At 43.5% G+C, this 14,802-nt stretch overlaps 1 long non-coding RNA gene and 1 pseudogene across 1 annotated transcript; both read left to right on the top strand.

Annotated features, from left to right (window-relative positions):
- The first annotated feature begins 394 nt into the window (after window positions 1-394).
- On the top strand, window positions 395-2,761 carry LOC142894835 (E3 ubiquitin-protein ligase TRIM35-like; annotated as a pseudogene).
- Window positions 2,762-4,784: 2,023 nt separating this feature from the next.
- Window positions 4,785-5,701, top strand: LOC142894849 (uncharacterized). Its single transcript, XR_012928055.1, has 3 exons — window positions 4,785-4,997; window positions 5,506-5,575; window positions 5,680-5,701. It is a non-coding gene; the product is annotated as an uncharacterized LOC142894849 (long non-coding RNA).
- Window positions 5,702-14,802: the final 9,101 nt, after the last annotated feature.

Below are 14,802 nucleotides of genomic sequence, written 5' to 3'. Positions count from 1 at the left end.
TGAACAATTATCCAGCGCTGATGGAACGTGATGGAAAACTTTTGCATCAGTACTTGATATACGCCGCGACTGGCGCCATATTATGATTTAGCGCACGTTACGCTCAACGTCACCCCGTGCGGCAGGTAAAAAAGGTGGTGTTGTCCCGGGTTTACAGATTCCACCGCATGCCGATTAGTGCGGAGCCGATCGGAGCCGATTTTGACCCGGGTCGTTTGCCGGATCGTTTGACCCGTGGCTCGGTGAGCAGATTCCACCGCCACCAAATGCCGATTATTTAGAAAAAACAAAACACGTTTTTTGGGCAGTGGAATTGGGGCTTCATTGATGTATGGAGATTCTTATGAAAATGTGAGAACCTTTCTAAAGGGAGGAAAACCAAATTAATTTTATTTATGGATGAATGGGGGTATAAAATATTGCTTGTTCACTTGTTTTCCACAGTATATAAGGAGCCTCAGACAGTCAAGAGGACTGTCACCTTAATAAAGCACCAACAAGGTCATCAACTGTACAGCCCCACCTGCAGGTGTCACTTATTGAGGCGGAAGGTGCAAAGGTTGATGAGAAGTCGTCTTGTTACAAGGAGCTGAGACGCCATTAGCTGGCATTGCAGAGTATCTGCTTTGAGCAAAACAATTGGAGGTTTTTTATCTCCAGTTCCACAGGACACAGAATGAGTCGGTGAGTCTGACTTTCCCAACTGGAAATAAATATTTCAATCCATCTGGCTGGGAGGAATATCTGCTGAAATGGTAGAGATATTAGCTTGTGTAAAAAGTTTACTCAACTGTTCAGTTTGTTTAGAGACTTTCAAAGACCCAGTGACTCTGAGCTGCAACCACAGCTTCTGCTCCAAGTGTCCTTCTGGGAGAAGAATGAAAGCAAAGACTGTCCCGTATGTAAAAGAAACTCCTCAAAGGATAGTCTGCATCCAGACTTGGCCCTGAAGCAACTGGTTGAGTCGTTGGCTGACAGCCAGCAGTCTGGATCGTCTGAGACAGTGGAAGCAGTGAAGGTGGAGCTGCTGTGCAAACACAAAGCAGAGTCCATAATGTTCTGCGAGGATGAGCAGAACGCTCTGTGCTCTGTGTGTGAGTTTTCTCTCCACCAGGGTCATAAGGTGGTTCCTGTGGAAGAAGCAGTCCCAGGACTGAAGGAGCAGCTGAAGTCCAACTTCAAAGCTTTAAAGGACAAGAAGAAGAAATACGGAGAAGTTGAGTTAAAATTCAAACAAGTGATTGAACTCTTGGAGAAGCAGGCGTCGTCCACAGAGAAGCAGATCAGAGCAGAGTTTGACAAGCTCCGCCTCTTCCTGAGAGGGGAAGAGGAGTCCAGACTGGCAGCTCTGAGGGAGGAAGAGGAGCAGAAGAGGAAGACTGTGATCGGAGAGATGGAGAAGATTCAGGAGAAGATGTCTTCTCTGTCCAGCACCATGACTGCTGTTGAGGAAGAGCTGCAGCAGAAGGACACCATGGTCTTCCTCAACAGTTATAAAGGCCTTCAGAGTAGAGCCAGAGACCAGTGCTCCCAGTCAGAGCCACAGCTGTCACAGCTGCTCCCAGGAGCACTGATCAACGTGGCCAAACACCTGGGCAACCTGTCCTTCACAGTGTGGCAGAAGATGAAGGACCAGGTCCACTTCAGTCCAGTCATCCTGGACCCAAACACTGCAAGCCGCTGGCTCTACCTGTCTAATGACCTGACCAGCGTGACAAATGGAGAAAGACCTCAGCAGCTTCCTGATAATCCAGAGAGACACACTGGATATTACAGTGTTCTGGGTTCTGAAGGTTTCAGCTCAGGACAACTCAGCAGGGACGTGGAGGTGGGAGATCATCCAAACTGGGCTATAGGTGTCGCTAAAGAGTCAGCTGACAGGAAGGGTGAGAGACATGTCTCACCAGAAGATGGACTCTAGTGTTTGTTATATAGAAATGGTAAATACTCTGATTGTTCTGGTGACACTGTCACGGTGGAGAAGAGTGTGGAGAGACTCTGGACTTTGACCAGGAGGAGGTTTCCTTCTACGACGCTGTGGACCAGACTCACATCTACACTCATGAAGACACTTTCACTGAGAAACTCTTCCCATATCTCAGTTTCGGAAAGGCAGGAGATCAGAAAACTGCTGACATCAGGATGTGTGAGAGAGATTTTTCAGTGATGTTTGAGGAGGAGTTTCTTTATGTTTCGGATTCAGATCCAGATTCAGATTCAGATCCAGATTCAGATTAAGATTAAGATTTATTGACACTTAGATCCCCTGTTTAGGTGCATACGTGTGAAATACTTATGCCCGTGAGCTCCAATACATTTCCATTTCATTTACATTGCAAAAACATGATGGATTTGACTCTTTGATCGAGTTTGAAAATGATTTGAAACCAGTTATAGACGATGGAAAAATGTCTTCAATCAATCATGTCGAAATGACAGTGATTGTTTTTTGTGTTTTTTGATTTTACTGTATACACCATTCATATGAGAAAAATGAAAAACCAAACGCGTTCACTTCAAAACTTAACATTTATCTTTCAGCCATCCAATGTTTTCTGAAATTCATCATTAACTTCAAAACCAATTAGACACGAACTTAGTTATTGATATTTGCAAACTGTAATTGTCTATTTTGTTGTTTAAACTAATTATAACACACTTTTGGTCATGTTTGGAATATTGTTGTACAAATCAACTTCATCCTTATTGGATATTTTTTTCATCTTTGTGCTTCTTTGACTGTCAGAAATGTGACAGGAACCTCCTGTTGACGATGTTGTACTTCCTAAGGAGGCTGCGGTCCTTCAACATCTGCAGCAAACTCCTGCGGATGTTTTACCAGTCTGTGGTTGCCAGCGTCCTCTTCTACACCGTGGTGTGCTGGGGGGCCAGCATATCCAAGAAGGACCAATCCAGACTGGAGAAACTGATCAGGCGGGCCGGCTCTGTTGTCGGCATGAAGCTGGACTCTCTGGTGACGGTGGCAGAGAGGAGGACTCTGGACAAACTGCTGGACATTATGGACAATGCCAGATACCCCCTGCACACCGTCATCAGCAACCAGAGGAGTCTGTTCAGTAATAGACTGCTTCTTCCCAAGTGTCGGACCAACAGGCTCAAGAACTCCTTTGTCCATCATGCCATCACTCTCTACAACTCCTCACTTGAGGGGGAGGAGGAGGACATAGAGTGCTGAGGGTAGTGGTGGGGAAGGGAGGTGGCCATTATTATGTATATGTATATTGTATATGTATATTAGTAATTATTTATTATTTTATACCTGTGTGCCGCTATTTTAGTTTATTTTATTTTTTACTTATCTGTGTATATGTATATATATATATATATATATATATATATATATATATATATATATATATATATATATATATATATATATATACATATATATATATATATATATATATATATATGTATATATATATATATATATATATATATATATATATATATATATATATATATAATCTGTGTGCTTTTTTTTAATTGGTGTGTACTACTGCTGCTGGAAATGTTAATTTCCCTGAGGGAGTCATCCCAAAGGGATCAATAAAGTCTCTCTATCTATCTATCTATCTATCTATCTATCTATCTATCTATCTATCTATGTTTCACCTATACATACATACATACATGCATATATATGTGTGTACAATGTGACATATATAATTCAAATATAAAAATACAGACAGACACATAAGTATATGAGGTATATCAATATAAACACGTAGATATACATAGATGTTGTGTCTTATACATCAACTATTCTAAAATTGAAATAGGCTTGAATGTTAAGTGGTGGGGTGGTATAGCTGCTGTTTGAGAGGGCAAGAGTCCAAAATTGCACATGATCTGTGGCTAAAGCTGGCAGCAAAGATGAAGCGATGGCACCAAGAATCCCAGGACTGCCTCCTCCGGCTCCCAGTGTCGTGGTCATCACCTGCCAGGGACACACAAAGACTGCAGCAGTATCGTGTACAAATAGGTAGTTCAGGTGGAGAGGAAAAAGTGAGTATGAATACACTGTTAAATTATTTCACAGTCTAATGCAGTGGAAAAAATGCTGCATATTTCTGCGATTAATTGGAAATGAAACTATTATTCCTGTTTAGGTTGTCCAACACTTATCTCAGTGTTTCTCAACTGGAGGGTTGCGAGCCAAAAGTGGGCTGTGGCCTCGTGGCAGGGCTGGATTAAGACAGAGGCAGTGTTTCTGTTACAACACCCCCTGAAAACACTGTTAACCACACCACAAATATGATCCACCTGCTAGTAACATTGTCACATTTATAGCCAGGTTGTACCTGTTACATTAAAATCACCAGATCCTATATATTTCTAATATACACATGCAAAAAGGCTGAGTGAGACTTTCCCCTAATTTCTGTCCAGTTCACCAGCAAATTGGAGATTTTTGCAATACATTTTACGTCATGGCACTTTGTATTGTAATGTTTTCTCTCTGCCACCAGATGTCAGTAGCCTCCATATATTTTACCAGCGGTGTCAAGTCACTGGACAATCTGTCGCTGATCGAGCTCAACCTGGACAGAGCGGAGGTCTCTGCGCATTTTAGCAATGAACACCAGTCGGTATGCATCAACTAGTCCTTCCCAATCTAACGGTTGTGTGTGTTGACTGGTCTCAGGGATGATGACCCAAGGACTATGTTTCCATCTTTTATTTACTGCAGAAGACAATAAAACACATTTTAACAGCCTGTGTCTCTGCACCTCTGTCACTTTTATGTTAATGAGCTGCACCTGGCCACGTCTAGGCCACGCCCTTCTCTCTCGAAGGGGCTGTGGCTTCGGCTCCGGTAGCCATGTGCTAATGTTGTGAATGCGAAGCGACTTGGTCATGGCTAGCAGAAGCAGTGTGGTGCAAGCGTACCAGTTTGAGCCAGAGTCTGACCCAGAGGGAGAGGCTTCGGCAGAAATACGGACTCAGCGACTGCAGCAGGACATTCCAGAGTGGTAAAATACAAATACTGTGCGTCTTTATGTTTTAAAGTTTTTATTTTGTGTGTTGTTACACTGTTACTTACACGTTAGCTCATGCTAACGGCTTCGTCGCCGCTGTCTCATCATGACTTCGAGCTCTTCTGGTGAATGAGCAAAAAAATAAATAAAATAAAAAAATGTATATATATATATATATATATATATATATATATATATATATATATATATATATATATATATATATATATATATATATATATATAAATGTATATATATATATATATTATAAGTCTTGCAACGTTTTCAGCAGCGCTGTCTTAACATAAAAACGAGCGGCCTTTGTTTCCGAGGTATTTTGAATGTACTTTTTTTTTTGGTTTAACTTAAATATGTCTGTATCCACAATATGTCATGGTCAAAATTAGAGGCGGTGCCATGTTGCTTAAAACAAGTCTTAGCCAACTGTGCTTGTGTTGGCAACTTTCATTCAGGTGAAATTACAACTTTTTTCTTTTGACAGCTTCTCCTGTGGAAACTGTAACACCATGCCCACGGAGCAGGAACATTTTTGCTGCTTGGAGATACCACAGGTAAGAGTCAAGATATCAAAAATGAAATCTAGGTTGTCTTGATTATGGTTTATTGCATACATCTTTGAGACACAATGGCATTTATACTTTGTAATATCTTGTAGGTTAGCAGATGCCTGCGGGTGGACCATCAATTGGATTGGAGCCAGTACGCCTGAATCGGTTCTCCTTGCAGAACGCAGGCCAAATTTCTAAGGCGGACTATGTATGGTCCGTTGCGACTAAAGGGAATTAGGTTATGTTTTGCTAAATGTTATGATTTAAAATTGTTAATTTAAATTCTGGGGTTTAAAACACATTTTAACAGTCTTCTGGCCCGTCTCTCTGCACCTCTTGTTCCCTAAACAGAGGTGGCAAAAACAGGCAAAATAACAACATTGGGGAAAAAAAAAAAAAAAGCCAGCGAGTCGGCAACATGTTATCTCTGCTGCGCTAACCGCATAGCAGCCTGCCACAGCACAATTGGCTGACAACACTCAATAAAAACAAAATTAATGATTAAAACCCAACATAAAACAACCATGTGACCGTAGTGGTATTTACATGTAATTAGTGCACACCGACTGGAACATTAACAGATTGTGTTTCTTACAGATAATAGTTATAGAAATCGCAGCAGCATCCATTAACACGATTTACCCTCATACATACAACACTGAACTGTGAGGGACTGACTCGCTGTGCTGCCCGGGAGGTACAGAAAGAGACGAGAGACAAACTTAAATAAAAATCGTAATAAAATAAAATAACACATTGAGATAAAATTCACAAATATACAACAAAATAAATGAATAGTAAATAAAGTCCCCACATACACTTTAAACTTAGAAATGAATAAATTCAATCTTTTTTTCCAACTCTGCTACACCAACTCGTCTCTATTCATTTTACACCACATCTTACAACTTAGTGATCAGCGCCACATTCTTTGCATTGTGTTGAATCGCCCTTCAACTGTGCAGACTTCAGCTCTTTCCTGCAGTAATGCAGTGGAAGTGCGTGGTTCACATTTCACCCATCCGTATCACACACAGCTGAACTGCTTGTCTGATTATAGTCTTGTAATAATAATAATAATAATTCATTCATTCATCCATCTTCTATACCCGCTTATTCCTATTCAGGGTCACGGGGGTCTGCTGGAGCCTATCCCAGCTGTCTTAGGGCGAAGGCAGGGTGACACCCTGGACAAGTCGCCAGTTCATCGCAGGGCCACATAGAGACAAACAACCATTCACTCTCACATGCACACCTACGGACAATTTAGAATGTTCAATTGACCTCACATGCATGTTTTTGGAGTGTGGGAGGAAGCAGGAGAACCCGGAGAGAACCCACGCAGACACGGGGAGAACATGCAAACTCCACACAGAAAGGTTCCAGGCCCGGGCCCCAGAATCGAACCCACGACCTTCTTGCTGTGAGGCGGCAGCGCTAACCACTGCGCCACTGTGTTGCCCAATAATAATAATAATAACATACATAATTATTTTTATATTTATACTGTATATGTCATCCTTATGCGTGTCTTTCTGCATTATACATTTAGAATCTTTACATCTGCTTGGTGCGAGACACCAAAGCTGGTTGTTGTGGGTCTGCAGCCACACCCCGACTTTACCTGGCATAAAAAAATAAAAAATAAACAGGAACAACAGAACAAAGGTCTGAGCTGGCTGCTTTTCCTCCAAGCATTGACTTCTCTCATGTCGGGTCGTTCAGGAGACCCTGCAGGGCTTCTCCATGTCACCGTCCCCCCGTAGCGAGCTATCCGACTAAAGACCCACCTCTGTTTGGATTTAAGCGAGACAAGCTTCCTATGATCAACAATATTGCATTGACCTCAACTCCAACACTGCCGAGGGACTTTGCTGCCATATTCAATTCGATTTCCTGTCTTTGCAAAAGATTTTTGGCCCGCGTCTCTCCTCATGGTTGGTCGTTAACAATATTTAGGAAGTTGCACTGAGCTTTTAGGAACTGGTGTGTAAGGCCCTGAAGTATACCAGACTCCTGGCTTTCCCCCCCTAGAGGCCATCCATCCATCCATCCATCTTCTATACCCGCTTAATCCAATTCAGGGTCACCGGGGTCTGCTGGAGCCTATCCCAGCTGTCTTAGGGCGAAGGCAGGGTGACACCCTGGACAAGTCGCCAGGTCCCCCTAGAGGCCTTTATTACAATGCTGCTGCATGCCGTGATGTGTGTGTCACTCCTTGTAAAGGGGCCACACGCACACAATCGCCGCCAAGATCAATTGGTCGTCATCCATCAGAGGCCACGGCTAATTTGTTCCTTGGCATTGTTTACGACATTCCACCTTGTTTTTCCAAACTATATTTTTGAATCTTTAATACACAAAAGGGAAAAGCTTTCCGTCTGTGAAGGATTTCCTGCTGCTAATCTGACTAGCCAAACCTGAAATCATCCAAAAAGCGTGACTCACACACGCCCATTTGACATTTTGGTAAGGGGTGTGTGTGTGTGTGTGTTGTGTGGCAGCGTGGCACTCTGTTATTATAGTCATTTTGTTTTTGCTCGCTGGTGTTTTTCTGGATTTGAACTGATTACATTTAAACGGCAGTTGTGGTCAAAATATTTTTTTTTTTCTGCAACGGCCCAAAATGAAATGATAGCACAATCTGTCTGTTTTGGCGTTGTTTTACACACCTGGTATTAAAAGCTTTTGTATCAAGGCCTCGCCGATGGTTAAGCCAACATCTGTGTTCTATATCAGAACGATGTTGGCTGCTGTTTTCTGTGGTTCACTGAGACAGATCACCTCAAGTAGTTTTGTGTGTAGTTTATGAATTTTACAGGATTTGACATTTTACAAGATTTCTTTCATGTAAATAAAAAAAAAGGTAAAAAATCCTTGCACATCTATTGACATGGCCAGTGCGTCGGAGGGGGACAATAAAGTCCAAACTGACGAAAAAAAATTCCCGCACATGTAAGCCAACTTGCAAATTTTTTTTAATGCGACCTTTGGGTCATAGACCTTTCTCAAGCAAATGTTTGTGCCAACGCAGGAGGCCATCTCAAAAGGGAGTGGCTGTGTGACACCAACCAATCGCTTTCTCACACATCTGAGAGCTTAAATATCAAATCATCAACAATATCGAAATATAGTCAGTGGACACAGCATCAACAATTACATTTGTTCAAGATAACTATATCAAAAGCATCATCCTCATAAAAATTGTGATGTAAACGTTTCAGAAACTACTATAAGTACCGTCATTTCCGGACAATAAACCGCTACTTTTTTCCCATGCTTTGAACCCTGCGGTTTATACAATGGTGCGGCTAATCTATGTTTTTTTTTTTACAGCGAACGGCCACTCGGGGACCTTCTCAATTTATGGACTTTTGAGTGGGCTCGGGAAAGAGTGAGACAAGCAGTTCGCGCGAACAACAAAAGCAAAAGTGGAACCAAATACAGAACGAGAGCAAGACAGTTTGCACAAAAGAAGTTTTCATGCACAAACCCTCATTGTGGAAAACAAACCAAGAATTGCATATGATGCAGCTTTTAAGTTAAAGGCAGTCGATCTGGCTAGATCGCTCGCGCTCTCGTCTGTATGTTCTCTTGTCTTCGTGCGCTCTGTCTTTGTGAGCTCCTGTGCGTCGCTGCCTCGAGTTCTGGTCTGACTCCATACCAATTAACCAAGGTGACCAGCGGGACCCCGCAAACAGGATCCGCGGTGCGAGTCCAGAGTCGCAGGCTCGCAGCCGCCGAACCGATCCGCTCCGCGGACCCGTTTCCTGCGGTTTATAGTCCAGTGCGGCTTGTATATGAACACATTTGTTTTTTCCCCTAAATTTAGCTGCTGCGGCTTATATTCAGGTGCGCTTTATAGTCCGGAAATGATGGTATTGCTCGACTGAGTCAACTATATGAAGGTGATGCGATGTGTAAGTGTGATTATCTCTGGATTCTCCAACCGTAGTGTCACATTGAGGAAATTATGAGATGTATTAATTTAGGGTAGACTAAATATGACGTCACTGATGGGGTAGACATGAAATGCACGGCCTGCCACTGATTATATATTTTTAAGAATAAACGTGAATGAATGAATGTATGAAGAGTTGCATTTATCTGAAGATTCTCCCTGAACAGTTTGCAGTTCCTTTTTCACATAGGACTTATGGCAGCAGACAGCAAAGAGCCTGTTGCATCCTGAGTTGTAGTGATGTGTCGGTCGCGAACCGGCTCCCGTCGGACTTTTTTTCTTTTTTTTTTTCGTTCTCGCGCTCGCTCTCTCTCTCTCTCTCTCTCTCTCTCTCTCTCTCTCTCTCTCTCTCTCTCTCTCTCTCTCCTTTCTCTCCAAGCCGCATTTGATTGGTCAATATGTGCGGCGTCGTCTCTGTGTCTGCGCTGAGCAGAGGGAGGAGGGGTGGGAGTTACACACACAGACGATAGGAGGCACTGAGGCCCTGTTTGCACTTGGTCATTTCATGCGTTTTTGCTGATCAGATTACGAAAACCGCATGAAATGACCAAGTGCAAACAGTCCAAATCCGTTTTGACATCCGATCGCATCGCATAAAAACGCATTCGTCACCGACGTGCGAACAGAATGCGACTTCAGTCCACATTAACGACCGCCTACTCCACTCACCTCTCCCGTGTACGTACTTGGTCGGCGCCCCAACTTCCGGCGTCGTCATTATAAAGTTACAAACAAGAAGCCAAAACAAATCATTTTTGTTAGACTCGTTTATTAGCATGCTAATAAATTTAATTCCGGATTAGCGTATTTTGTCAGCGGAGCAGCGGTCGCAGTTTCCCACATATGTGATTAAATGTGCAAGCCACTCTTGATCCGAAAATAAAGTCGTCACCACTCTGTCCCACCAGTCGTTACTCCTTGTTCGGATCCATACGAGCTGCAGTAGAATTAAAACAAGTGACTTGGGCTGTGTCTCAATTCAGGTTCTTTCTCATTTTGGAAGGAAGTTGCGTCATAGCACTGCGCGAAGGCTTGTCCCAATTCCCAAGGGTGCTTACGACGCTCAAAATGCGCCCTTGGAAAAATATGCACTAGTTTTAGCCGATTCCAAGGATGCACCGCTACTATCCTTCGCGCACTTGGGTATCCCATGATGCTTTGCGTGCTGCTGCAAAGCATCGTGGGATCCTGGGAAGTCAGCTGAAATTACCGGCATGTACTGGTTAAGACACGACATATAAATCTAAATATTGAAGTTTCACATAAAGTATCCAGTTTTTAACGTAGGATTTTACTTATTTGATCATCCAACGGCATCATTAGACGGCGAACCAATGGTTAGCTTGATACTATAAAAACGTCACTTCCGGGGTTGGCCAGCAGGAGGGAACGGCACTGACGAAACGAGGAAATACGCCGAAGGCTAGACCGTCCCGTGTGGTTACCAGGGAGGCGGGGTTTGGTCCGTCCTTCAAGGCTGGGTACTCGAAGAACGCTTCCTTCAGACGGAGGACACTCGGTCTGAAGGGTGCAGACCCTGAATTGAGACACAGCGTTTATGTCCAGAGTCTCTTTTGTGGCGTCGGATTACCTTTTTGCCTTGTAGTATCTGAATCTATGCATATGTCCTCATGTGATCTTATGTGTATGGCCTGATGTGAACTCAGCGGTGAACCCGCTGCTGCACTCCTTCCCTAAAGGATGTTAGGGTCCATATATGGTCTTGTCGTTGCCAAGGTCCACCAAATTGAAACCAGATGGCCATTGGGGGTGCAACTATGGAATGCATACATCCTCCTCCACTTCCTGTATCTTCCTCCCTGGTTGCTGGGGGTATAAGAGGTGATGTGAACAAAGGATCATCGGAGTTGCTCACATCTGGCCCAGAGACATCCCCAGGCGTTCTAGGTGCCTGTCTGACTCTTGACTTCTTTGCAAATAAACCAGTTTTTATATACAACTAAGTCTGTGTCAGTGAAGACTCCTTCAACATCTACATCACCTGAATCCACCAGAAGAATTCACCACAGCCTCTAGTTGCGTACAATATCTTCTTCGAGCACAAGACGCAGAAGCATGCGCCTGGCTCCCAAAGTTTCTGGCACCAGCTCACGAAAGGCTTGCCATCTCCACCCCTTTCTTCTAGCCATGCCCAGCGCCATTTGTTTATGTTTATTTGTTTTATGTCCTTGTCAAGAAGAACTTCTTCCCCTGGTTTCATGAATTTGGTCTCCATTGTTTTGTTTTTTTCCTCTCTAATTTCAGCGAAAGCATCGCCGATGTTCTGCCAAGACTTCCTACTTGCAGGACACCGGTGCGGTGCTTCATCAAGACCACTCGGAAATAACGTTCAGGTTACAGATATACTCAAAAACGGAGTGGTATATTGTCACTATTTGCTGAAAAATTACACCATATGCAGCAGCAATTTGTGCATTTTTAAAAAATTCATATATATGTAATTCCGACCAGTAATTTCACTCGTTAACTCTATTCAGTGTTCAATTAAATTTTCGCCCGAGGTGTCTTGAACGCAGCACTGCTGCTACCTGCTAGATCTCAACCAATATACTGTATGTGCCCACTGGTATTGTTGCTAACCAACTGTGGGACAGTTAGCAGTTTGAGGGAGGGTTCTGGCAAGTTTGTGTGTGCGTGCATGTGTTTGTGTGCGCGCACAAGATTTTTTTTCTCCGAATCGTCAAACGCCGGAGATCCAGCACCGTGCCGGAATATTTTAAACCCTGCATTTCACTTTTTCAAAGTGATGACACCCTGGAAAAACTCTCCATCATTTATTCTCTATTCAGGTTGAGGGACTGCAGGTTGTCAGAGCTCAGCTGTGATTGGCTGCTCTCAGCTCTGAAGTCCAACCCCTCCCACCTCAGACACCTGGACCTGAGTGGGAACCAGCTGAATTCTTCATCAGTGAAGAGCTAAGTGGTTTTCTGCAGAGTCCAGACTGTAAACTGGAGACTCTGAGGTCAGTTCCCCCCCTTCACTCTACAACTTCTATCACTCTTGTTATTGTTGTCATGATTTTCACTTGACTGAGCCCTGTTGCAGGAAACTAGGATGAGGGATTAAGCCGGGATATCTTGGTTATCCTGGATCAATTGATGTGTGATCTGGTTGCACAACAGTGGGATAGGTGGAAGTGAGAGATGTTCTGCTAGAAGTTACCATGGAGATTTATTGTGTGGAGTGAGCTGCTCCAGACCAGGCTGAGTTCCAGGATCTATTTCATCCTTGTCTCAGTCAACAGTCACCACCAGTGGAAAGCAGTGCTTCTTCCACTCAACACTGCACATTGTTTTCACATTCACCTCCAGCCACTGTCATTATTTCAAGATTTGGAATCATTTAATTTCAATCATGATAGAGAAATGAATTGAGATCATGTTGCAATCATTGGATCATTTCTAACATGACTTCTACTTTGCCATGCATCCTATATAAAAATACACATCCCATAAAAACATGAAGACACATCAAAGAGTAACATGAGGTTGTTGTTGTGACAGTGGACGGTGCTGTCACATGTGCCCTGGCTGCTTGGCCAAGGGAAGATCCCTTTGGCTGAATGCTTGGTGCGCATGACTATGACCTGGGAGTCTGGGCTTCCAAGCCCGCCCAGGCCGTCTGCGCCGGCCCACATTTTATTGAGCTTTGAATGTTAGACAGTCTGAATCTCTCTCTTCTTCTCTCAGTTCACCACTCAATTATTGATCAGTTCATCTTCATCAGGCCTCAGTATCAGTCCAACACTCCATGGTCACATGACCTTCATATGTTCCACACTTGACATGTGACTTAGAGTCTGCTTCTTCTCACCAGTCACTCCATCATCTCCATCAACAGTCAACGTCTCTGTGATGATGCGTTCAAGGACCATGAGTCCTGACTCCTGCTGTCTCTTCTTCTCTCTACAGGTGGAAGACTAACACAAAGAGGATCCGCCCCTTCTCCTTTTCTGAGGGAAGATGAGGAGGAGAGTGACAAGCAGAGTTCCATCTAGTGGTGGCTGACAGAACTACAACCAGTGGAGCTAAACAGCAGGCTGCACACACACGCTGTGTGTGTGCGTGTCACGACCTTTGACCCCGGTGGAGCCTCGTTGCTGGTGGACTGCTTCTCCCTACAAGCTGCTGTGGTTACTGGGAGAGACGTCCCAGAAGCCACTGGTGGACCTTGCAGTGCCACATATGGACACTTGCATTGTTCTTGGCCTTCCAGTGAACCACTGCGTGAGCACTGGAGGTCAACCATGACTGACTGCTGTCCTCCTCTCTGGACAACACAATCTCACTTCCCATCTAAAAGTCATGAAAAACCTTTGTGGGTGAGATCCTCTCACCATCTAATCACTGTTGGGAGTGGAGCCTTCAAACACTCCAATGACTGGACACTAATCAGAGACTGAGCCCGACTGGAAGCAAAGTCACTTTCATGGTGTTGTTCCCGCAGCAGGACTTTCCACAGTCTTCATTCTCATCAGCTGATCTGACCAAGCAACTCCAGGTTGAAGCTTCACGCTAGCTTTATTGTCAATGCTACAGTGTATGGACCATATACAGAGCATTGAGCTCGTTACTGGGCGGCCCACGGTGTGAGGAGAGAGCTGCTCTGTGCAAACCGAGCCACAACCAGTTTGCAATCCAGTGCAGTGATTCCAGCCTCCAGTAGCACCTGAATGACACCTAGCAGCTAGTACGAGCTAACGGAGCTAACAAGAACGTCAGAGCGCTGAATACAACCAAGTAGAGTCGACAATCAGATGTAGTAAAATGATGCACATTCTCTACTTCAGTACAGATACTTGTCTAAAATCAAATCCTTTACTCATAGTGCAGCTTCTGAAGTGAAGTCAAAACTTTTTGAGGCCATTAATGAAATAAAACATTTGTTGATCATTTAAAAAAAAAAAAAATTAAAAGGTCATGACAGAATAATCTGGAGTGAACTGACTAGAGGTCAAAGGTCAGAGGTTTGACAAATTACAAAAACCATAATTAATTAGATTATTTTCTTTCATCAAGTCCCACCACTAATAAATATATATTTGTATACGTACCCATATAAGTCCATCAATGTTTAATGCACCTTTTTTCTTGACCAGTATCATTAAATCTCCACCTGCTTGTGTTTGCATGTTTAGGTAGATTGATATGTATGTAGATCTATGTTAGTCGGTTCAATGTGCTGTGAAATGTGGCATCTTCACAAACACTTGTATCATTTCACTCAGGTGTCTCACCTCAGCAACAAT

Source organism: Nelusetta ayraudi, unplaced genomic scaffold (genome assembly GCF_046127955.1).
Source record: "Nelusetta ayraudi isolate G7.1 ecotype Tasmania unplaced genomic scaffold, CSIRO-AGI_Nayr_v1 ptg000045l, whole genome shotgun sequence".
NCBI lineage: Eukaryota > Metazoa > Chordata > Actinopteri > Tetraodontiformes > Monacanthidae > Nelusetta > Nelusetta ayraudi.
The sequence above is the reverse complement of the archived record's forward strand: the minus strand, read 5'-3'. Positions and strand labels throughout refer to the sequence as shown.